Source organism: Eubalaena glacialis, chromosome 18, assembly GCF_028564815.1.
Source record: "Eubalaena glacialis isolate mEubGla1 chromosome 18, mEubGla1.1.hap2.+ XY, whole genome shotgun sequence".
Classification (NCBI taxonomy): Eukaryota; Metazoa; Chordata; class Mammalia; order Artiodactyla; family Balaenidae; genus Eubalaena; species Eubalaena glacialis.
In genome coordinates this window covers 69,798,162-69,823,320 of record NC_083733.1, presented here as the reverse complement: position 1 = coordinate 69,823,320, position 25,159 = coordinate 69,798,162, and the positions used below count along the sequence as shown (strand labels likewise).

Here is a 25,159-nt window from a genome sequence, read left to right as displayed (position 1 = left end):
AATGTCTTAATTTCCCTAATAGTCTCACTCCCCACCCTTGCTCCGATTTTTCTCAGGGCATTAAACATTCTATTGCATTCCTCTGCCTTAGTCTTTTTGTTGCCCGGCACTGCAGGACTGCAGTCTCCCTGCAGCTGCCCCAAGGTTTGGAATCTACCAGTGCCCTTACTGGCAACTAATACTTGTGTATAGTTTGAAGAGGAGGTCTAAATTCATATTTTACTATTTGTGTACTTCAGTGCTGCAGACCTTATTTATTTATTTATTTGGCCACGCCACTCGGCATGTGGAATCTTAGTTCCCTGACCGGGGATCGAACCCGCACTCCCTGCATTGGAAGCGTGGAGTCTTAACCACTGGACTGCCAGGGAAGTCCCCAGACCATATTTATTTATTTATTTAAATTAATTAATTTATTTATTTTTGGCTGCGTTGGGTCTTCTTTGCTGCACAAGCTTTCTCTAGTTGCGGCGAGCGGGGACTGCTCTTGGTTGCGGTGCGCAGGCTTCTCATTGCGGTGGCTTCTCTTGTGGAGCATGGGCTCTAGGTGCGCGGGCTTCAGTAGTTGTGGCACGCAGGCTCAGTAGTTGTGGCTCGCGGGCTCTAGAGCACAGGCTCAGTAGTTGTGGCGCACGGGCTTAGTTGCTCCGTGGCATGTGGGATCTTCGCGGACCAGGGCTCGAACCCATCTCCCCTGCATTGGCAGGCGGATTCTTAACCGCTGCGGCACCGGGGAAGTCCCTGTGTTTGTTTTTTACTGTATATTTATATCTCAATTTGTTTCAGAGCAATTACTTCAAACTTACATAGTTAATTTATTTTTGTCTATCTATGATCATTGCCGTATGATTGTTAAAGATAATTTCTTTAATTCCTAAACATGGTTGAATTTTTATAATTTTGACGCTTGAATTGCATACGATAATTTTTATGAGTTTCCTATACCCGGGGACACAACTTTTGTGACTCTATGGAATGACAGGTTCATTTGTATCTGTAGCCTTTGGGGGCGTCTGAAAGAATTTGTTTAGCCTCTCAGAGCACGCTGAGCTTCCCGGGAGTCCAAACTAATACGTCTCCAAACACCTGCGTGATCAGTTGCAGAAAGGGCTCCCCAGAAATCTGAGTATGGCCTCTTCAAGAAGGAGCGAAGTCCCTCCTCTGCCCGGGAACCCAGACGCACCATTTCCCGGCGCCCCTGGCAGCGGAGCTCTGCCTTCTTTTTTTTTTTTTTTTTTTTCTGCCTTCTTTACTAGAGGTCAGCGGGGAGAATCCTCACACGCGGCCTGTGGCTCTGCAGGAACTACATTACCCAGAACGCTCCACGACGGGCGGCAGCGCCACTCAGCCAATCAAAGTCTCATAAAAGGGGCGTTTCCGTATCAGGTGCAATTCATAAGGGAGGGACTTCCGGTTTCCTTCTGGTGGCGGCCATTTTAACTGCTCTGGGTCTGTTCTGGCTCCAGACTGCTGGGTCTGCACCGACGTGACGGCCAAGAAGGTCCGAGAAGAGGCCTTGTTCCCCCAGGACAAAAGCGGGTCTGAGGCTCGGCGACGCCGCCCTGATGCCCCGCGCCAGGCCTGGGAGAGGGACTGCCGATCCGGGTCCCGCTCTGCCCACAGACCCCAGTGGCAGCGGTGGTGCTGAGGGACCCGCCTCAGGTAGATGCCTGTCCTCCGGGCCCTCGCCGCCCTCACCCCAGCAGACACTAAAGCTCCCAGTGCGGGGCGCCTGCTCTCGTGCTCGCAGCCCAGGCCCCGGTGTCCAGGACGGTGAGGCGGCCGTGGGTGTGATGCCAAAAGCTTGGCCTCTGTGCACAGGTGCCGAATCGAATCTCGGAGACAGTTTTCGGTGAAGCAGAAAATAATAGCTTTATTGCTTTGCCAGGCAAGGGGGGACACAGTGGGCTCGTGCCCTGAAACCTGTTGTCCCAACCCCGGGGGAATTTGGTGAGGAGTTTTATAGCAACAGTTGAAGAGCGGGGTTGTTGTTAAGGATCAGGGTGTGAGCAGGGCTTGCATTCCTTTAATCTGGCCTCAGGTGGTCTCCTGATCTTCTCTGAAGAATGCTTCATCAAGTAGTTAGCATCTTCTATTTGTTGGGGGTTTTAGTTCTGCAGTAGAGCTCAAGGATACTGTTATGCGTATCCCTTGACCTACAAACAAGAAATGCAAGACACAGAAAGGCTTCTGTACCCAGAAGCCCCTCAGGGTCCTGCTAGGTTTCTGGTGGGGCCCTGTTTCTGACAGTGTGGTGGCAAGTGGGGGAGGGTGACAGGCACAGGGACACCTTGTAAAAGGCGAACTGATCACTGAGGCTCAGAGATTAAGTAGCTATCCCAGACTTCAGGGCCAGGCAGGGGTACATGGAAACCTGAGCCCATCAAACCCCTCCATAGACTCATCACTTGTTCCACATTTCCATGGCTGCTTATGGAACCAACACAGTCAAGTGGAAGGTGTCCTGTTCCCTCGCTGGGCCTGACACTGAATCACATGTTCTCTGGATTGTGGTGTTTTTGGACTCGTAAGTGCTATTTCCCCAGTCCTTGAGTCCCACCTGGGGTGGTGGAAAAGGAATTGAGGAGGCTCTCAGAGACAGTATTGTTGGCAGGTGGCCAGGGCTCCCAAGAAAAGACTGGACATGAGATGGATGCAGAGTCATAGCAGCAATTGAAGTGAGATGACACTCAAGCCAGAACTGGTGTTTATTTACCACTCTCTGTACACACCAGGATTTTGTGAGGATTTTGGTGGAGCTTTGTTTCTCTCTCTTTTTTTAAAAATAAATTTATTTATTTATTTATTTATTGGCTGAGTAGGGTCTTTGTTGCCGCGCGCAGGCTTTCTCTAGTTGTGGCGAGCAGGGGCTGAGCGGGGGCTACTGTTCGTTGCAGTGCGCGGGCTTCTCATTGCGGTGGCTTCTCTTGCTGCAGAGCACGGGCTCTAGGCGTGCGGGTTTCAGTAGCTGCAGCATGTGGGCTCAGTAGTTGTGGCTCACGGGCTCTAGAGCACAGGCTCAGTTGTTGTGGTGCATGGGCTTAGTTGCTCCACGGCATGTGGGATCTTCCTGCACCAGGGATCGAACCCGTGTCCCCTGCTTTGGCAGGTGGATTCTTAACCACTGTGCCACCAGGGAAGTCCATGGAGCTTGTTTTTCATTCAGCCTGGAGGATAAGGTCAGGAGCAAATGTAGTCATCTGTGAGAGTCACTAGGCCTGGGGTAGGCCACCTGTGGGCTGTTCTTTGAACGAGGGGTAGGTGGACAGAGGAAGGTTGTGAGTGGTAGGGGGACAGCAAGTGAAGCACACAAGTGGAGGAGAGCCATGTGTGTCTGAGATACACGTGTGATTCTGTGTGACTAAGTCAGAGACAAGGAACTGAGCCAGGCAGGGAGATCTTCATAGAAAGTTTTGGGGCTGTGACTGCTAGTGGAAGCCATGGGATGTCTGGCGTCATACTGGATTGTGTTTAACTATGTCAAGCATAATCTGTATGTCATCTGCCAAATTGCAGCATAGGCCCATTATGGGTAGCCTTAACATGGGTGGTAGAAAATGAGATGGCTCAGATGTCCTCAGTGCAAGTTGCCCTCCCCACTCTGCTCCTACCAGATACCCCCTTGTTAGCAAGGAGACCAGAGCAGTTCCTGTTCATCCCTTTGTAGCAGGTTTCAGTTCCTACCAATCCATGGAATTTTGCACAAAGCCAATCACATCCTCCCATGGGAACCAAGGAACACTTCTCCCTCTTGATACTACAAAGCTTATGTCCCACAGCCCCCGGTGTACAGCCTCTCTTCTGGAGTACAACCTCCATGTGGCCCTGTGTAGTGTGGTGTGTCCTCCTCTCTCAGGCTGTGAGTATATGTGATTTATAAACTGCTGTCTGTCTCATAAGTTCAGTGTCAAATGTCACATGTTTGGCTGTCTCCATAACTACACACTGGGAATTCCACCCTCAACAGTGGGGTGAAGAGGTGTTGATTAAGACACGAGTAATGTGGGGAGACCAAGGACATGCCTATGGTGTGGGCCCTAAGGTGGTGGCGGCCATGGGCATGTGACTGTGGAATCTAGGGATGTGAGGAATGTGCATTCTAAAGAGTGGTGTGAACTTAGGGAGTATACCTGAAGGTTCCAGGATCTGGTATTGAGACTTTGGTAATACCAGGGTAATATGAGCCGCTGGATCCTCTATGCTAGGCCCATGGCTTAGATGTAGTTGACCCTTCAACAACAAGGGGTTAGGAGCACCAACCCTCTGCACATTCGAAAATCTGCATAAAAGTTTACAGTGAGGCCCTCTGTATCTGTAGTTCCACAACTGCTGATTCAACCTACCTGTACACAGATCATGAGTACTGTAGTATTTATTTATTGAAAAAAATCCAAGTATGAGTGGACTCTTGCGGTTCAAACCTGTGTTGTTCAAGGGTCAACTGTATGTTTGTCCACCTGCCTCCTGGACCCAGTGATTAATGGGCACATGAAGACACAATGGCATCAGTGGTGCTAAGGCCTAGTTTTTCAAAACGCTGAGTTAAGGAGCTTGGGAGGAGGGTGGGCATGGAATAGATGTGTGGGGGAAGGGATTGTGACTCAGAAGTGGACTGCTTTTGGTTCTTCTGTCATATCTTAGCAGGGCAATGTGACCTTGGAGGATGTGGCCATGTACTTCTCTTTGGAGGAATGGAATCTCCTTGATGAGCCTCACAGATGCCTGCACCAAGATGTGATCCTGGAGAATTTGGCACTTGTAACCTCCCTGGGTAAGACCCTCAAACCTACCCCTGTGCCCAGAGATAGTCTCTGCCCTTTCTCTTTCCCCAGGGCCAGCTGTGTCCTTCTCAGATCAGGACTGTGGGCACTGCTCCCTCAGTTTCCTGAGTAGGTGCTGTGGTTGGTAGGACTGCCCTCTCCTCTCTTGGAGCAGGCCCAACACCTGCTTTCCTGCAGACTCCCAGGGAAGGATGCAGGGTCAGGAGTCTTGTGCTCATCCTGAGTCCTACCTTACTTGCCTTCTCCCTGGCCAGGTGACTTTGTCCACATCCAAGGCACGTGTGTGACCCAGGTCTAACTTTCTCTAGTTGATATTTCCTCATGCCTGCCTGTGCCAGCAATTACCATCACTGACATAGTCACTACTTATGTGGATCATGTTCTGTTCTTGTAAGAGCCTCCCCGAAAGTTCTGTTTGTAATAGTTTTCTTTCCTGTGGGCTATCAGTATTCCGGACCAATCCTGAATGCCATCTGTCCTGTCTTGCCCTTAACACTTCCATCACCCAGGTCCCATGTAGTTGCTCATCTTGGGGTTGTGGTGGAGAGCCCTGGGTGGTTCACAGAATGGAAATAAATTGTCTTAGTCAGTTCGTGCTGCTATAACAAACTAACATGGCTGGATGGTTAAACAAACATTTATTTCTCACTCTTCTGGAGTCTGGGAAGTTGAAGATCAAGGTACTGGCCTTGTAGAAAGAGCCTCCTCTTTTTCTACGAAAAGAATAGGTATGTACTGTCTACTCCCCTAGGATGGTTTGCCTCTCTTTGACAACTTATCAGGATTTGGACAACATTCCATGAGGACATAAAACAAAAAAGTCCTCTCCTGGAGGCTCTGGTGAACAGTTGGGTCTTTACAGTGTGGTTCCATTCACAGCCTCCATCCTCCAACCAATCCTACTTCTAAACATGGCCTCTCTCAGCAAAGAAGCCAAGCATAGATTATGGGAAAAATGGTTAATAACCAGGAAACTGGGTCTCACAGAGGAGAAGCAGCTTGTCCAAGGAACTATGGCCTCAACACCCACAAATCCCATTAGGGACTTCAGGGTTCCAAATCCTGCCTTAGCACTTGCAACCTGGAGTGCTTAAATGAGTAACAAACCTCATTCTCCTTTAGATCTGTAGAGCACAGTGATCTTCACATTCTAGGAACTATATCCTGACACTGTAAAATTTTAAACCTGCAGTTTAGGAGACAGTTTAAAAGGTAGAAAGGGAGCTAAAGGGCAGAAATTATGATTACATAATACATTACATTAGTGTGTTGCTTAGTAGCTTACGAAACCCTTTTACCCACATGTTTATCCCTGTCTGTCTTAGCACATTCAGGCTGCTGTAACAAAATACCAAAGACTGGGTAGCTTATAAACAACAGAAACTGATTTCTCACAGTTCTGTGGGCTGGAAAGTCCAAGATCAAGGCACCAGCATGGTCCTGTTCTGGTGAGGGCCCTGTTACTTGTTCATATCTGCCACCTTCTCTTTATGTCCTTATATGTTGGAAGGGGCTAGAGAGCATTCTGGGGTCTCATTTATAAGAGCACTAATCCCATTTATGATGGCCCCACCTTCATGACCTAATCACCTGCCAAAGACCCCTACTTCCTAATACCATCACATTGAGGATTAGGATTTCAACATATGAATTTTGGGGGGACACAAGCATTCAATCTATAGCATTCTACCCCTGGCTCCCAAAATTCATGTCCTCTCACATACAAAATACATTTATCCATTCCAACAGCCCCCAAAGTCTTTTTTCTTTTTTTTTTTTTAACATCTTTATTGGAGTATAATTGCTTTACAATGTTGTGTTAGTTTCTACTGTACAACAAAGTGAATCAGCTATACGTATACATATATCCCCATATCCCCTCCCTCTTGCATCTCCCTCCCACCCTCCCTATCCCACCCCTCTAGGTGGTCACAAAGCACCAAGTTGATCTCCCTGTGCTATGCGGCTGCATCCCACTAGCTATCTGTTTTACATTTGGTAGTGTATATATGTCAAAACCACTCTCTCACATTGTCCCAGCTTACCCTACCCCTCCCTGTGTCCTCAAGTCCATTCTCTACGTTTGCATCTTTATTCCTGTCCTGACCCTAGGTTCTTCAGAACCATTTTTTTTTTTTTAAACATCTTTATTGAAGTATAATTGCTTTACAATGGTGTGTTAGCTTCTGCTTTATAACAAAGTGAATCAGTTATACATATACATATGTTCCCATATCTCTTCCCTCTTGCATCTCCCTCCCTCCCACCCTCCCTATCCCACCCCTCTAGGTGGTCACAAAGCACCGAGCTGATCTCCCTGTGCTATGCGGCTGCTTCCCACTAGCTATTTTACATTTGGTAGTGTATATATGTCCATGACACTCTCTCACCCTGTCACATCTCACCCCTCCCCCTCCCCATATCCTCAAGTCCATTCTCTAGTAGGTCTGTGTCTTTATTCCCATCTTGCCACTAGGTTCTTCATGACCTTTTTTTTTTTTCCTTAGATTCCATATATATGTGTTAGCATACTGTATTTCTTTTTCTCTTTCTGACTTACTTCACTCTGTATGACAGGCTCTAACTCCATCCACCTCATTACAAACACCTCCATTTCCTTTCTTTTTATGGCTGAGTAATATTCCATTGTATATATGTGCCACATCTTCTTTATCCATTCATCCGATGATGGACACCTAGGTTGCTTCCATGTCCTGACTATTGTAAACAGAGCTGCAATGAATATTTTGGTACATGACTCTTTCTGAATTATGGTTTTCTCAGGGTATATGCCCAGTAGTGGGATTGCTGGGTCGTATGGTAGTTCTATTTTTAGTTTTTTAAGGAACCTCCATACTGTTCTCCATAGTGGCTGTATCAATTTACATTCCCACCAACAGTGCAAGAGTGTTCCCTTTTCTCCACACCCTCTCCAGCATTTATTGTTTCTAGATTTTTTGATGATGGCCATTCTGACTGGTGTGAGATGATACCTCATTGTAGTTTTGATTTGCATTTCTCTAATGATTAATGATGTTGAGCATTCTTTCATGTGTCTGTTGGCAATCTCAGAACCATTTTTTTTTTTTAGATTTCATATATATGTGTTAGCATATGGTATTTGTTTTTCTCTTTCTGACTTACTTCCCTCTGTATGACAGACTCTAGGTCCATCCACCTCACTACAAATAACTCAATTTCGTTTCTTTTTATGGCTGAGTAATATTCCATTGTATATATGTGCCACATCTCCTTTATCCATTCATCTGTTGATGGACACTTAGGTTGCTTCCATGTCCTGGCTATTGTAAATAGAGCTGCAATGAACATTGTGGTACATGACTCTTTTTGAATTATGGTTTTCTCAGGGTATATGCCCAGTGGTGGGATTGCTGGGTCATATGGTAGTTCTATTTTTAGTTTTTAAGGAACCTCCATACTATTCCCCATAGTGACTGTATCAGTTTACATTCCCACCAACAGTGCAGGAGGGTTCCCTTTTCTCCACACCCTCTCCAGCATTTATTGTTTATAGATTTTTTGAAGATGGCCATTCTGACCAGTGTGAGGTGATACCTCATTGTAGTTTTGATTTGCATTTCTCTAATGATTAGTGATGTTGAGCATCTTTTCATGTATTTGTTGGCAATCTGTATATCTTCTTTGGAGAAATGTCTATTTAGCTCTTCTGCCATTTTTGGATTGGGTTGTTTGTTTTTTTGCTGTTGAGCTGCATGAGCTGCTTGTATATTTTGGAGATTAATCCTTTGTCAGTTGCTTCATTTGCAAATATTTTCTCCTATTCTGAGGGTTGTCTTTTCATCTTGTATATGGTTTCCTTTGCTGTGCAAAAGCTTTTAAGTTTCATTAGGTCCCACTTGTTTATTTTTGTTTTTATTTCCATTTCTCTAGGAGGTGGGTCAAAAAGGATCTTGCTGTGATTTATGTCATAGAGTGTTCTGCCTATGTTTTCCTCTAAGAGGTTTATGGTGTCTGGCCTTACATTTAGGTCTTTAATCCATTTTGACTTTATTTTTGTGTATGGTGTTAGGAAGTGTTCTGATTTTATTCTTTTACATGTAGCTGTCCAGTTTTCCCAGCACCACTTATTGAAGAGGTTGTCTTTTCTCTATTGTATATTCTTGCCTCCCTTATCAAAGATAAGGTGACCATATGTGCGTGGGTTTATCTCTGGGCTTTCTATCGTGTTCCATTGATCTATATTTCTGTTTTTGTGCCAGTACCATACAGTCTTGATTACTGTAGCTTTGTAGTATAGTCTGAAGTCAGGGAGCCTGATTCCTCCAGCTCCGTTTTTCTTTCTCAAGATTGCTTTGGCTATTCAGGGTCTTTTGTGTTTCCATACAAATTGTGAAATTTTTTGTTCTAGTTCTGTGAAAAATGCCATTGGTACTTTCATAGGGATTGCACTGAATCTGTAGATTGCTTTGGGTAGTATAGTCATTTTCACAATGTTGATTCTTCTAATCCAAGAACATGGTGTATCTCTCCATCTGTTTGTATCATCTTTATTTCATCAGTGTCCTAATAGTTTTCTGCATACAGGTCTTTTGTCTCCTTAGGTAGGTTTATTCCTAGGTATTTTATTCTTTTTGTTGCAATGGTAAATGGGAGTGTTTCCTTAATTTCTCTTTCAGATTTTTCATCATTAGTGTATAGGAATGCAAGAGATTTCTGTGCATTAATTTTGTGTCCTGCTACTCTACCAATTTCATTGATTAGCTCTAGTAGTTTTCTGGTAGCATCTTTAGGATTCTCTATGTATAGTATCATGTCATCTGCAAACAGTGACAGCTTTACTTCTTCATTTCCGATTTGGATTCCTTTTATTTCTTTTTCTTCTCTGATTGCTGTGGCTAAAACTTCCAAAACTATCTTGAATAGTAGTGGTGAGAGTGGGAAACCTTGTCTTGTTCCTGATCTTAGAGGAAATGGTTTCAGTTTTTCACCATTGAGAACGATATTGGCTGTGGGGTTGTCATATATGGCCTTTATTAAGTTGAGGTAGGTTCCCTCTATGCCTACTTTTTGGAGAGTTTTTATCTTAAATGGGTGTTGAAGGTTGTCGAAAGCTTTTTCTGCATCTATTGAGATAATCATATGGTTTTTATTTTTCAGTTTGTTAATATGGTGTATCACATTGATTGACTTGCGTATATTGAAGAATCCTTGCATTCCTGGGATAAACCCCACTTGATCATGGTGTATGATCCTTTTAATGTGCTGTTGGATTCTGTTTGCTAGTATTTTGTTGAGGATTTTTGCATCTATGTTCATCAGTGATATTGGCCTGTAGTTTTCTTTTTTTGTGACATCTTTGTCTGGTTTTGGTATCAGGGTGATGGTGGCCTCATAGAATGAGTTTGGGAGTGTTCCTCCCTCTGCTGTATTTTGGAAGAGTTTGAGAAGGATAGGTGTTAGCTCTTCTCTAAATGTTTGATAGAATTTGCCTTTGAAGCCATCTGGTCCTGGGTTCTTGTTTGTTGGAAGATCTTTAATCACAGTTTCAATTTCAGTGCTTGTGATTGGTCTGTTTTATATTTTCTATTTCTTCCTGGTTCAGTCTCAGAAGGTTGTGCTTTTCTAAGAGTTTGTCCATTTTTTCCAGGTTGTCCATTTTATTGGCATATAGTTGCTTATAGTAATCTCTCATGATCCTTTGTTTTTCTGCAGTGTCAGTTGTTACTTCTCCTTTTTCATTTCTAATTCTGTTGATTTGAGTCTTCTCCCTTTTTTTCTTGATGAGTCTGGCTAATGGTTTATCAATTTTGTTTATCTTCTCAAAGAAACAGCTTTTAGTTTTATTGGTCTTTGCTATTGTTTCCTTCATTTCTTTTTCGTTTATTTCTGATCTGATCTTTATGATTTCTTTCCTTCTGCTAACTTTGTGTTTTTTTGTTCTTCTTTCTCTATTTGCTTTAGGTGTAAGGTTAGGTTGTTTATTTGAGATTTTTCTCATTTCTGATGTAGGATTTGTATTGCTATAAACTTCCCTCTTAGAACTGCTTTTGCTGCATCCCATAGATTTTGGGTCGTCGTGTTTTCATTGTCATTTGTTTCTAAGTATTTTTTGATTTCCTCTTTGATTTCGTCAGTGATCTCTTGGTTATTTAGTAGCGTATTGTTTAGCCTCCATGTGTTTGTATTTTTTACAGTTCTTTTCCTGTAATTGATATCTTGTCTCATAGCATTGTGGTCGGAAAAAAAACTTGATAAGATTTCAATTTTCTTAAATTTACCAAGGCTTGATTTGTGGCTGAAGATATGGTCTCTCCTGGAGAATGTTCCATGGGCACTTGAGAAGAAAGTGTATTCTGTTGGTTTTGGATGGAATGTCCTATAAATATCAATTAAATCCATCTTGTTTAATGTGTCATTTAAAGCTTGTGTTTCCTTATTTTCTTTTTGGATGATCTGTCCATTGGTGAAAGTGGGGTGTTAAAGTCCCCTACTATTATTGTGTTAACTTTCGATTTCCCCTTTTATGGCTGTTAGCAGTTGCCTTATGTATTGAGGTGCTTCTGTGTTGGGTGCATAAATATTTACAATTGTTATATCTTCTTCTTGGATTGATCCCTTGATCATTATGTAGTGTCCTTCTTTTGTCTCTTGTAATAGTCTTTATTTTAAAGTCTATTTTGTCTGATATGAGAATTGCTACTCCAGCTTTCTTTTGATTTCCATTTGCATGGAATAGCTTTTTCCATCCCCTCACTTTCAGTCTGTATGTTTCCCTAGGTCTGAAGTGGGTCTCTTGTAGACAGCATATATATGGGTCTTGTTTTTGTATCCATTCAGCCAGTCTATGTCTTTTGGTTGGAGCATTTAATCTATTTACATTTAATGTAATTATCAATATGTATGTTCCTATTACCATTTTCTTAATTGTTTTGGGTTTGTTTTTGTAGGTCTTTTCCTCCTCTTGTGTTTCCTGCCTAGAGAAGTTCCTTTAGCATTTGTTGTAAAGCTGGTTTGCTGGTGCTGAATTCTCTTTAACTTTTGCTTGTCTGTAAAGGTTTTAATTTCTCCATCAAATCTGAATGAGATCCTTGCTGGGTAGAGTGGTCTTAGTTGTAGGTTTTTCCCTTTCATCACTTTAAATATGTCCTGCCACTCCCTTCTGGCTTGCAGAGTTTCAGCTGAAAGATCAGCTGTTAACCTTATGGGGATTCCCTTGTAAGTTATTTGTTGCTTTTCCCTTGATGCTTTTAATATTTTTTCTTTGTATTTAATTTTTGATAGTTTGATTAATATGTGTCTCGGCGTGTTTCTCCTGTATGGGACTCTGTGCTTCCTGGACTTGATTGACTATTTCCTTTCCCACGTTAGGGAAGTTTTCAACTATAATCTCCTCAAATATTTTCTCAGACCCTTTCTTTTTCTCTTCTTCTTCTGAGACCCCTATAATTCAAATGTTGGTGCATTTAATGTTGTCCCAGAGGTCTCTGAGACTGTCCTCAATTCTTTTCATTCTTTTTTCTTTATTCTGCCCTGCGGTAGTTATTTCCACTATTTTATCTTACAGGTCACTTATCCGTTCTTCTGCCTCAGTTATTCTGCTATTGATTCCTCCTAGAGAATTTTTAATTTCAATTATCGTGTTGTTCATCATTGTTTGCTTACTCTTTAGTTCTTCTAGGTCCTTGTTAAACGTTTCTTGTATTTTCTCCATTCTATTTCCAAGATTTTGGATCATCTTTACTATCATTACTCTGAATTCTTTTTCAGGTAGACTGCTTATTTCCTCTTCATTTGTTTGGTCTGGGGGGTTTTTACCTTGCTCCTTCATCTGCTGCGTGTTTCTCTGATTTCTCATTTTGTTTAACTTACTATGTTTGGGGTCTCCTTTTTGCAGGCTGCAGGTTTGTAGTTCCCGTTGTTTTTGGTGTCTGCCCCCAGTGGGTGAGGTTGTTTCAGTGGTTTGTGTAGGCTTCCTGGTGGAGGAGACTGGTGCCTGTGATCTGGTGAGTGAGGCTGGATCTTGTCTTTCTGATGGGCAGGACCACGTCTGGTGGTGGTTTTTGGGGTGTCTGTGAACTTAGTATGATTTTAGGCAGCCTCTCTGCTAATGGGTGGGGTTGTGTTCCTGTGTTGCTAGTTGTTTGGCATGGGGCGTCCAGCACTGGAGTTTGCTGGCCACTGGGTGGAGCTGGGTCTTAGTGTTGAGACGGAGATCTCTGGGAGAGCTCTTGCCAATTGATATTACATGGTGCCAGGAAGTCTCTGGTGGTCCAATGTCCTGAACTCGGCTCTCCTACCTCAGAGGCTCAGGCCTGACACCAGGCCAGAGCACCAAGACCCTGTCAGCCACATGGCTTTCCTGGGCCTTGGTTTGCTCATTTTAGTTTTTGGTCGAGCTCCAGTTGACATTTGGTTTGGCACACCATCAAGATTCTGAATGCTTCCAGTTTTATTTCTACAATTTCCTTCCTTCTGATGATTTTTCTAAAAGCTTACTCTTCAGGTTTATAGAATTCTCATTTTTTTCTTCTCAGTAATTCTGTGAGGTGGGTCCTGTTGGTCAAATTTTATAAAAGAATTCCTAAAGAGAATAAGTTGCTTGACTAGGATCACACAGCAAATAAGAATGCTAGGATCTCTTGATTCTTCTCAGTAACTTCTCTCTTCCCCCATATTTCTCTTTGTATCCTGGCCCAGCCCCACTTCCACAACCTCTCCAGTCTAAATCTCAGCAAGGGTCTATTCCATCATAGCCTTTGTTCAGCTGGTTAATGGGCTTGGGCTCCTTTTAGCCCTATTGAAGACAGATACTGCATATACTGTTAATTTTCCACAAAGATTTCCAGAAACCTGACTCCCAGCCAGAAACCCAAACCCTGTGGGTGGAAAGGAAAAAAACAAAACAAAACAAAAACCTACTACGCCACCATTTCCACCTTGCAGGGCCAGCAAACGTGCCCCCAAAATCTTAACTAGTTCTAGCTTCAACTCTAAATTCCAAAGTCTCATCTAAATATCATTTATATCAGATATTGGTGAGACTTGAAATACAGTTTACCCTGCAACAGATTTCTCTCCAGCTGAGAACCTATATAACCAAATGAGTTATGTGCTTCCAAAATATAGTGGTGGAACAGGCATGAGGTAGACATTCCCATCCGAGAATGAAGCAATTCCCATTCTAAAGGGAAGGGAGAAAGGAGTGATAGGTACCGAGTAAGTCCAAAGCTTACTGGGGCAAATGTCTTTGGACCTTAAGCCTCAAGAATAATCCTCTGTGGTTCAGTGTTCTGCCCTCCAGGCCCAGTGGGGAGCAGTCCTGCCTCTGCTGCTCTCCTGGATTGGGATCTCATGATGGTGGCTCTCAGACTGGCACTGTTAGTTGGTGGTTCTGTTGGTGTTGGGTCCAGGTGCTATGGCTCTGTGAATCCCTGGCCCCATGTGTCCACCAAGCACACCACAGCTCTCTGCCGGGGCCCCACCATGAGGCACGGAGCAGGAACATCGTGGTGTGCCTGACCTAGATAGGTGGCCCCACCCATTGGAGTCATGTTGCTCTCCCTTGGCCCTTGCTCTCTGGGCCTGTGGTGGGGGTGGCAGCCGTGAGGGTCCCTGATCACCTTAAGGGGGATCATTTTTGAGATGGCAGATGAGGTTCCTGGGTCATATGCATGCTAATCTTATCAAAGTCTTAGTGTTCTCTTCTGAAAACACCTTCTCATTCTTTTCAAAATGGATAGGCTGAGAGTTTTTCAGATCTTTAAGTTCTGGTTCCTTTTTGCTTAACAATCCCATCCTCAAGTCACCTCTCTAATTGTATCTTACTCTAAGCAGTCAGGAGGAACCAAGCCACTCTGCAGCACTGTTTAGAAATTTTCTCAGCTAAATATCAAATTTCATTGCTCACACATTTTACCTTCTATAAAACACTAGAACATGAACAAAATTCAGCCAAGTTGTTTTCCACTTTATAAAAAGGATCTTCAGTGTTCCTTGTCTAATAACATATTCCTCATTTCTTTCTGAGACTTCGTCAGAATAGAATAGCATTTACCATCCATATTTCTATGCACATTTTGTTCATGATTCATTATCATCTAAGAAGATGGAAGCTTTCTCTATAACTCCCCTCTTTTCTTCCTAAGCTCTTACCAGAATTACTTAGCATTCTTGACAATATTGACTTTTGCAAATATGCACCTCAAAACTCTTGGTAACCTCTGACCATTACCCAGATCCAAAGCCACTTCTAATTTTTCAGGTTTTTCTTGCAAGCAGCATCCCACTTCTCAAACCTATTTCTGTTTTAGTCCAGTCAGGCTTCTATAACAAACTACCATAGGCTGGTACTTACACAACAAACATTTATTTCACAGGTCTGGAGGCTGGGCAGTCCTCGATCAAGGCACTGGCAGTTTCAGTGTCTGGTGAGGCCCACTTCCTTGTTCATAAATGGCCTTCTTGTTGCTGTGTCCTCACATGGCAGAAGGAGAATGAGAAGGCTTTCTGGGGTCACTTGTACAAGGGCACTAATCCCATTGGTGAGGGCTTCACCCTCATGACCTAATCACCTGCCAAAGTCCCCCACCTCTTACTACCATCACATTGAGGGTTAGGATTTCAACATATGGTGTTTGCAGGGACATAAACATTTGAGTTTGTAGCATAAATCCAGCTACAGCAGTATGGATTCCATGGGAGCCTAGCCTTGGGGGAGGCACGATGTCTGAGCTGTGCTCAGATCATACAGAAACCTATTCTGTTTGAGTAGTATTTTGGTGCTGCTGACAAAGGCAGCCTAATGCCTTTCCTTTCCCATTCTTGACACTGCCAACTTGTCAGCTCTGCTATTTGTCACTTCTGCTCTTCCAGCTCAGGGCTGTTCACCACATCTGTGGGCTACACATGTCACTCGCCATTCTCATTTCTCCACCTGTAGTACTCTGACATTGGCCTCTACATGTGCATCGTAACATGCACACATATTTTTTTTTTTTAAGATTTTTTTGATGTGGACCATTTTCAGAGTCTTTATTGAATTTGCTACAATATTGCTTCTGTTTTATGTTCTGGCCCTTTGGCCCCAAGGCATGTGGGATCCCAGCTCCCCGACCAGGGATTGAACCCACATCCCCCGCATTGGAATGCAGAGTCCCAACCACTGGACTGCCAGGGAAGTCCCGCACACATATTCTTAAACAGTCATTGAACACCAGCTACTCTGTTGCAGTTGCATTTTCTTGGGCCTGAACACACTCTTCTACATAACACACCCATGTCAGCAGAAGACCAGATCTCTGGAGAGAGTTGTTTCCAAAGGAAGGAGTTGTAGACCCTTTCCTCCCTGTGCCGCACCCAGTGGTGGTGTATTTAACCTCGTGAGTCCTCCCCTGTTCTGTGATCTTTAGAGGCCCGGTTCTGCTAAGCAACCCATTCTCAACCTGTACCCAACTCTTTGGTCCCCAGAACAATCCCACTGATTGTTCCTGGGTTTGTCCCACACACACTTTTCTACAGGTTACCCTTCTCACCGGAATCAACATGCACTTCACCAGCATTTCTTTCTTTCAGGTTGTTGGTGTGGAGTGGAGGATAAGGAGGCATCTTCCGAGCACAGCATTTCTGCCAAAGTAATGCCACAGGATAGGACTGTCAAAGCAGGTCTGTCTCCCCAGAAGGCCCACCTCTGTGAGATGTGTGGACCCGTGTTGAGAGACAGTTTGCACTTGGTTGAACACCAGGAAACACATCACAGGCAGAAACTGCACATGTGTGGGGCATGTGGAAAACAATTTCCTCTCACTGCAGACCTTTATCAGCTGCACAAGCAGCATGTTAGAGAGAAATGCTTCAAAAGCAGCATGAACAGAGCCTTATTCTTGAAGAGCTGCTAATTCCATGTGTTAGGGAAGTCCTTTACCTGTAAGGAGGTTGGGAAGGACTTTCTGGCCAGCTTGGGACATCTTCAGCAACAGGCCACTCACATCAGGGAGAAGTCAAACAGCGGACCGGAGTGTGTGGTGGCCTTCCACAGTGTAAACAGCCATTACAACTGGCTAGAGTGCATGAAAGCTTGCAGCCCCAAACACACCCTTGTTCAGCACCAGAGTCCTCAAGAGGGAAAGATCTTACAGGTGCCGTGAGTGTGGGAAATCCTTTAGAAAAAACTGTAGCCTCAGGGAGCATTAGAGAGTTCACACTAGAGAAAAGCCTTATGAGTGTGGGGAAGGTGGAAAATTATTTAGCAAGAAGTACAACCTTATCATGCATCAAAAAGTTCACCCTGGTGAAAAGCCATATGAGTGCAGTGAACGTGGGGAATCTTAGCCAGAGCTCTCGCCTCATTAGACACCAGAGAATTAACGCTGGAGAAAGGCCTTATGAGTGCAGTGAATGGAAAGTCCTTTACCTTCAACCCCATTCTCCTAAAATACCAGAATGTTCACAAGGAATAAAGGCCTTTACATAATATAGGTAAGTCTGTTATGGACTGAATTGTGTCCCTCAAGATTCATATGTTCAAGCCCTAACAGCCAATGTAACTATGTTTTTAGGTATGTCCTATAAGAAGATAACTAAGGACAAATGAGGTCATAAGAACGGGGTCCTAATCCATTGTGACTTGTGTCTGTGGAAGAAGACAAGGCACCGGAAGGTGCTCACTTTCTCGCTGTGTTCACGAACAGAGGAAAGGCCATTTAATGACACACCAAGAAGGTGGTTGATTAGAAGTCAGAAAGAAAGGCCTCACCAGAAACCATTCCTGATGGCACCTTGGTCTTAGACTCCCAGCCTCTAGAAATAGGAGAATATACATTTCTTTAAGCCACCCAGTCTGTGGTATTTTATTGTGGCAGCCTGAAAAGAGACAAAGGTGCAAAGAAGGTACCTCATTGTATTCTGTTTTTGCCGTACTGGTAACAGTAGACGCAAATAACCTTGAGAATGTATAGAATAGTAAAGCATAGTGAAATAATTAGGAAGTTACAAATTTTAAGAGTTACCTTTGCTTTTTAAACAGCTTTACTGAAGTACAATCAGTTGTCATTCACGCTAGTCATGTTCTCTAATTCAGTGAATCAGTGAATATAGAGCCATTGTTCCTAGGGGAAATCTGGAATTAGGTTCCTGAGAGCCTCTGGTCACAACGTTTTTGTCAACTGGTCAGTACATAACATGGTTTTCCATGTGTTTCTGTTTAAAGACAACTCATTTACTGTATACTGTTGATTCGTTAACACTGAAATCATGGCCAACAGCACGATGATTCATGCCTGAACAATGCTTACCTAATATGTATTTTCTTTAAGGCCCATTTTTTGGGCTTAGGCACTTTAGGCGGCACATAAGCGCCAGGTTTGGAGGCCATTTTGGACCACAAAACCACCAAGAAGAAGCATAAATGGGGCACTAAATACATCATGGGAAGAATGCTTGTTTACAGTATGAGAGCCGCAAAGAGAAGGCAGAGCATCATCTTATGTATCTCACGTACACTGGGTGACTCGGATTTTTTGTGTCTCCACATGTCTGTGAATAAGTGTAAAAATGTAAGTATTGATTTGGGGGGTTTCCAGTTTTGGCAGGTAGGCAAATTTACAAATACAGAATCCATGAAAAATGAGGATTGACTAATTGTCTTGCCATAAATTGTGCATACTTAAAGATATACTCAGGCTGAAACTTGTGCTTTTTCACCATTTTATGGACTCACCAAGATTTTGTGAGGACTTTGGTGGAGTCTAGGATGTTTCATTCAGCCAGGTGCATATGATCAGGGGCAAATTCAGTCATCTGTGAGTCACCAGACCTGGGGTGGTTTATCAGTGGGGCTGGGCTTTGAATGATGGTTGGATGGACAGAGGAAGGGTGTGATTTCTGAGGGCACAGCAAGTGCAGAAAAAGCAGATAGGACCATGGGTAGCTGAGATCCACACATGGTTCTCTGTGGCTGCGTCTGAGCCAAGGAGTTGAATGAGACCTGCATGGAGTGATTTGGAGCTGTGGTTGCTAACAGGAACCATGGGAAGTCTGTAGTCATACTGGATCCTCTCTGAATTTGTCAAGGATATTCTGGATGCTGTCTGCCAAGTTGTGTTGTAAGTTCTAAAATTAAGGCCAATAGATATGCTGCCTTGGCATCTGGTGAAACAAGGATGCCCTCAAATGGCCGTGGTGCAAGTTTCCCTCCGCATGCTTCTCACAGGTAATGTCTCCTAACCTTACAACCCTTTTTATCAAAGGGAGCAGGCACAGTTCCTGCTTATCCCTTTGTAGTGAGTTTCAGTTCCCTACCAGCCTGCAGAGTCATTTAAACAAGGCAATCATGTCGTCTTGCGGGAAGCAGGGCACCGTACCCTCTCGATCCCAAAGAGACTGCATCCCACAGCCCTTGGTTGGTCACTCCGCCAGCATGTGGCCTTCCCATGGCCTTGTGTGTTGTCTCCCACATGTTAATATGTGGTTAATAAATGGCTGTTGATTACATCTGGCCAGTGTCAGGGGTCATGTGTTTGGCCACACCTTTAGGGTGGGAATTATACCCTCACCAGTGGGGTTATGAGGAGGTGACTGAAATACGAGTAACAAGACGCCTACAGTAAGGGGTACTGATGCTGGTGGCCGTGGGCATGGGGCTGTGAGGGATGTGCGTCAGACAGGGAGCACGTCTGATGGTCTAGAGCACTGCACTGGAAACCACATGACTGTGGCCACACCCGGGCAATAGCCTGTGGAGGTGGTACATCCTTCTGTGCTTGTCCTAGAGCTTAGCTGTTGATTGCCCATGTGCCTCCTGCTGCTGATGGCTTTGCCCAGTGATCAATGGACCCCTGAGGAGACAGAGGCACCAATGGTACCAGGGCCTGGTTTCTTCTCTGAGTTGGGGAGGTTGGGAGGAGGATGGGCATATGGTAGATGTGGGGGTGGGTGGGTTGGTGGAGAATGGATTGTGGCTTCTTGGGAGTGGGGCTGTTTGTGGTTTCATCTGTCACCATCATAGCAGGATGGCGTGACCTTTGAAGATGTGGCTGTGACCTTTTCCGGGGAGGAATGGGGTCTCCTTGATGAGTCTCGGAGATGCCTGTACCATGATGTGAAGCTGGAGAACTTGGCACTTACAGCCTCCCTGGGTAAGAACCTCAGATCCACCCCTGTGTCCTTCCCCTTTCTCCAGTGGCAGCTCTGTCCTTCTCTCATCAGGACCACGGATACTGCTTCCTTTTCCATTTCCCTGGGTGGTGCTGTGGTTGGTTGGGATGATGTGTGAGCACTGCCTTCTGCTCTCCTTGAGCAGCCCCAACACCTGCTTCCTGTGGTGTCACATGGAAGGTGTCAGAGGCAGAGGTTTTGCAGTCACCTTAATGGACCCCCCCCTTGTTTGGCCTTGCCCTGGCCAGGTAACTGTCCAGATCCAAGGCACCTGTGTACACCAGGTTCTAATTTTTTCCTCTAGCTGACATTTCCTCATGCCTGCCTGTGCCAGGAATTGTCATCGCTGACATGGTCACTACTCATGTGGACCATGGTCCGTTCTTGAAGACCCGCCTCTGAAATTCTCTTTTTATTTTATTTTATTTAATTAATTAATGTATTTATTTATTTGGCTGCATTGGGTCTTCGTTGCTGTGCGCAGGCCTCCTCTAGTTGTGGCGAGCGGGGGCTACTCTTCGTTGCTGTGTGTGGGCTTCTCATTGCGGTGGCTTCTCTTGTTGCGAAGCATGGGCTCTAGGCGCGCAGGGTTCAGTAGTTGTTGCTCGCGGGCTCTAGAGCGCAGGCTTAGTAGCTGTGGCACACGGGCTTAGCTGCTCCGTGGCATGTGGGATCTTCCCGGGCCAGGGCTCGAACCCATGTCCCCTGCATTGGCAGGCGGATTCTTAACCACTGTACCACCAGGGAAGTCCCTCTTTTTTTATTTTTATTTTAAATTTAATGTTAATTTTATCAAAGTGTAGTTGATTTACAATATTGTGTTAGTTTTAGGTGTACAGCAAAGTGATTTAGTTATATATATATTTTTTGTTTGTTTTTCTCAGATTATTTTCCATTGTAGGTTATTACAAGATATTGAGTATAGTTCCCTGTGCTCTACAGAAGGTCCTGTTGCTTATCTATTTTATATATAGTGTTGTGTATCTGTTAATCCCATACTTCTAGTTCACCCTTCCCCCCCTTCCCATTTGTCAACCATAAGTTTTTTTTTCTAAGTCTGTGAGTCTCTTTCTGTTTCATGATTAGATTCATTTTTATTATTTGTTAGATTCCACATGTAAGTGATACATAATATTTGTCTTTCTCTGACTTCATTTAGTATGATATTCTCTAGGTCCATCCATGTTGCTGCAAATGGCATTATTTCATTCTTTTTTATGGCTGAGTAATATTCCATAGTGAGTATGTGTTGTGTGTGTGTGTGTGTGTGTGTGCATCACATCTCCTTTATCCATTCATCTGCTAATGGACACTTAAGTTGCTTCCATGTCCTGGCTATTGTAAACAGTGCTGCTATGAACACTGGGGTGTATGTATCTTTTAGAATTACGTTGTTCTCCAGATATATGCCCAGGAGTGGGATTGTTAGGTCATATGGTAGCTCAATTTTTAGGTTTTTTGAGGAACTTGCATACGGTTTTCCATGGTGGCTGCACCAATTTACATTCCCACCAGCAGTGTAGGAGGGTTCCCTTTTCTCCACACCCTCTCCAGCATTTGTTGTTTGTGGACTTTTTTTTTTTTAATTTATTTAATTTATTTATTTTTGGCTCCTTTGGGTCTTTGTTGCTGCACATGGGCTTTCTCTAGTTGTGGTGAGTGGGGGCTACTCTTCGTTGCGGTGCACGGGCTTCTCATTGCCGTGGCTTCTCTTGTTGCGGAGCATGGGCTGTAGGCGTGCAGGCTTCAGTAGTTGTGGTGCACGGGCTTCAGTAGTTGTGGCTTGCGGGCTCTAGAGCGCAGGCTCAGTAGTTGTGGTGCACGGGCTTAGTTGCTCCGCGGCATGTGGGATCTTCCCGGACCAGGGCTCGAACCCATGTCCCGTGCATTGGCAGGCGGATTCTTTACCACTGTGCCACCAGGGAAGTCCGTAAAAATTTCCAGTTCTTAAGGATGCACTCCAGAGATGTTTCTTCTGGCTTAGAAGGGGATCCTCCGATGTTGAGCAACCTACAACCGAGCGTTCCTAGAAATGGAGTCCGGCGTCCTGGAAACATTTACCAGGAGGCTTTAACGTGGAGGGGTCAGAGCATCCTCCGAATTCCTTTAGAACCTAATGGGGTTTTCAGTGTCTTCTGCTCTCCCATCGCCCAACCAGATGTCTGTGGGCAACCCAGTACCTTTCACGAGGGTCCCCAGGGGTTGGGGGTGGGGACGTTTGAACCAGTGCCAGTGCGTTGCCAGGACTCTCCCTGAGGGGGATCTGTTGTTTATAAAGCCTATGTCCTATAACAAGTTTCCCTACACTGGGGTGTATTCCTCACGCTGGAGCATCTACAGAGTTTATAATATGGGCTTCTGGGCAGCGGCCAGCCCGATAGGCTGTCCGTAGCAGTGTATGGGCTGCCAAGGCCTGGAGTGAAGGCGGTCCGATAGATTCAAAGAGGAATCCTTGGAGAAAGTGGAGCTGGGCAAGGGGTTCAAGACCCGAGGCCGGGAAACAGAGAAATTCTTTAGATTTTTGGAAGTTGGGTGAGGTGAGAGACTAGACAGCAGAAGAACCCCAAATCCTTTCCCGTCTGTTTGGTGGCTATGAAAAAACTGGGGAGAGCCTGATGATTCCATCTGCCACAGGCAACAGCGAGCTTGGACAATGTTTTCCATGTAATTTAACACACCAAGTGAACCCAACTAGTTTAGGATCTCTCTTTGGGATGCTCCAGGGGCCCTTTGAAGCACCCCAAAGTTAGCTGGAGTTCAAAGAATCTGATATTTGGAAAGTCTGTTCAAAGTTTTCAAAAGTTTTAAAACACCTCGTCAGAGAAGATCATACCCAAAAGATTAAAAGCAGGGCCTGGAACAGAAATGGGTACACCCACATTCCAAGCAGCGTGAATCACAATACCAAGAGGCAGATGCCACCCAAGTGTCCATCGATGGATGAATGGATAAACTACATGTGATATCCACACAAAGGAATGTCATTCAGCCTTAACAACAAAGGAAATTCTGACAACTCCTACAGCATATACAAACCTCAAAGGCATGATGATCCGTGAAATAGCCCTGTCACTTTAAAAGGACACACATGATGAGTTACCACATACAGGAGGTATCCAGAGAAGTACAATTCAAAGGCATAAAGTAGAATGTGGGTGCCAGGGACTGAGGGGAATTAGTGTCCAATCAAAGTACAGCATTTCACTGGTGAAAGTGGAAAAGATCTGGACGTGGATGGTGAGGATATTTGTACAACAACGTGCCTGTGGTTAATGCCATAGGACTGTGTACTGAAAAATGGTTCAGATGCTAACTGTGATGCCCATTTAGTCACAACAAACGATGAATGAAGTACTGATCTGTGTTACCATACGGAAAAGGCCACCCAGGTCATACTCATGTTGTGTGCTCTCGATCCATCAAGGTTGTGAAAAGGAGGGAAAGGATCTGTTAATGTTTCAGAAAAAGAAACCTGGATCAGAATGGAAAAAGACATTTCCCTAGCGTTGGGGCACCTGGTGAAAGTGGACGTGGGCCTGTGGATTGGATTATAATGTGGAAACCATAAAAATGTCCTCACTTGGAGGTCACGTGCTGCTTCCCTGGAAGAGGATTTCTGCTTTGCATAAAACACAATATAGAATTCAGTGTGAAATGGCAAATGTGAGTCTTTTCTACTGCTAGGGACAATTTTCTAGACTTTGGAAATTACTGCGGAGTCAATTACTTTTCAAAACAACCATGTCAATGAAGGGACAGAAAAGTAGAGAAGATGTCATAGTTTGTTATGGAGGCCAAGCCCTACCCAGATCCTGCTCCCCAAAGTGATGATTCAGTTCACCGCTGTAGGATGGCAGAGGTTGGAGGGGCACGGCGGGAAGATTATGTTAGTAGCCACCATGTCTTGGTGTTCTGGATGACCTGGATGTTTTAGAAACAGTGGTATTTCTACGTAGGTTTTTTTTTTTTTTTAATAGTTTCATTTGTTATTTTTGGTTGCGTTGAGTCTTCGTTTCTGTGCGAGGGCTTTCTCTAGTTGCGGCAAGTGGGGGCCACTCTTCATCGCGGTGCACGGGCCTCTCGCTATCGCGGCCTCTCTTGTTGAGGAGCACAGGCTCCAGACGCGCAGGCTCAGTAATTGTGGCTCACGGGCCTAGTTGTTCCGTGGCACGCAGGATCCTCCCAGACCAGGGCTCGAACCCGTGTCCCCTGCATTGGCAGGCAGATTCTCAACCACTGTGCCACCAGGGAAGTCCAGTGTTCCTATACACTAATAATGAAACATCAGAGAGAGAAATGAAGAAAACCATCCCATTTACAATAGCATCAGAAGGACATAACCCCGGGCTTCCCTGGTGGCGCAGTGGTTGAGAGTCTGCCTGCCAATGCAGGGGACACGGGTTCGAGCCCTGGTCTGGGAGGATCCCACATGCCGCGGAGCAGCTAGGCCCGTGAGCCACAATTACTGAGCCTGCGCGTCTGGAGCCTGTGCTCCTCAACAAGAGAGGCCACGATAGTGAGAGGCCCGCGCACCGCGATGAAGAGTGGCCTCCGCTTGCCGCAACTAGAGAAAGCCCTCGCACAGAAACGAAGACCCAACACAAGCCATAAATAAATAAACAAATAAAAATAAAAATTAAAAAAAAAATTAAAAAAAAAAAAAAAAAAGGACATAACCCCTAGGAATACATGTAACCCAAGAAGTGAAAGACCCGCAAACCTGCCCACAGAGAGGCCAGGCCTCTGCTCCTGGCTCCGGGTGGTCACCTTGCATCAGATGGGAGTGTCCGTGCTCCGTGGTCTTCACACTGGGCTGGTCTGTGCTGATGGCATGAAGCATGGTGGGGCTTCCTGAGCCCCTCACAGGTGCTGGAGTCAAACTCCAGCCACACAGAGTTCCCCACGTCAACGTGGTGGACCTCAGTGACACCCTGCACCCCAGGACTCAGGTCGCTTCCCTAGGTGGCCACACCTGATGGACCCCCAACTCTCTTCCTGACCTCTGCTCTCAGCTGATGTTATCTGATTTCTTTCACCATAACAAATCCTAAGCCTGAGTATAAAGCTTCAGTGAGTCCTGGGAGCCTCTAAGAAAAAAACCTGGGGTGGTCTAGGGGCTCCCAGTCTTGCAGTTGAGGTCAGAAGTGGGGTGGTCTCAGAGCCCTAGAACTTGCAGGGCCCCTCTACCAGGCACGGTGTAGGAGACCCCTGAGTCTAGTGCCCTCGCCATATGGGGCATCCTAGGC

The 25,159-nt window shown here is 44.9% G+C and overlaps 1 long non-coding RNA gene across 3 annotated transcripts; it reads left to right on the top strand.

Annotated features, from left to right (window-relative positions):
* Positions 1-1,454: 1,454 nt before the first annotated feature.
* On the top strand, positions 1,455-23,567 carry LOC133077952 (uncharacterized). 3 transcript variants are annotated; one of them, XR_009697819.1, is made up of 6 exons: positions 1,455-1,662; positions 4,642-4,771; positions 16,335-18,969; positions 19,529-19,617; positions 19,765-19,894; positions 21,809-23,567. It is a non-coding gene; the product is annotated as an uncharacterized LOC133077952 (long non-coding RNA). The 3 variants fall into 3 exon arrangements; XR_009697818.1 differs by having other exon boundaries at positions 16,335-19,617; positions 19,768-19,894; XR_009697817.1 differs by having other exon boundaries at positions 16,335-19,617.
* The last annotated feature ends 1,592 nt before the right edge of the window (positions 23,568-25,159 follow it).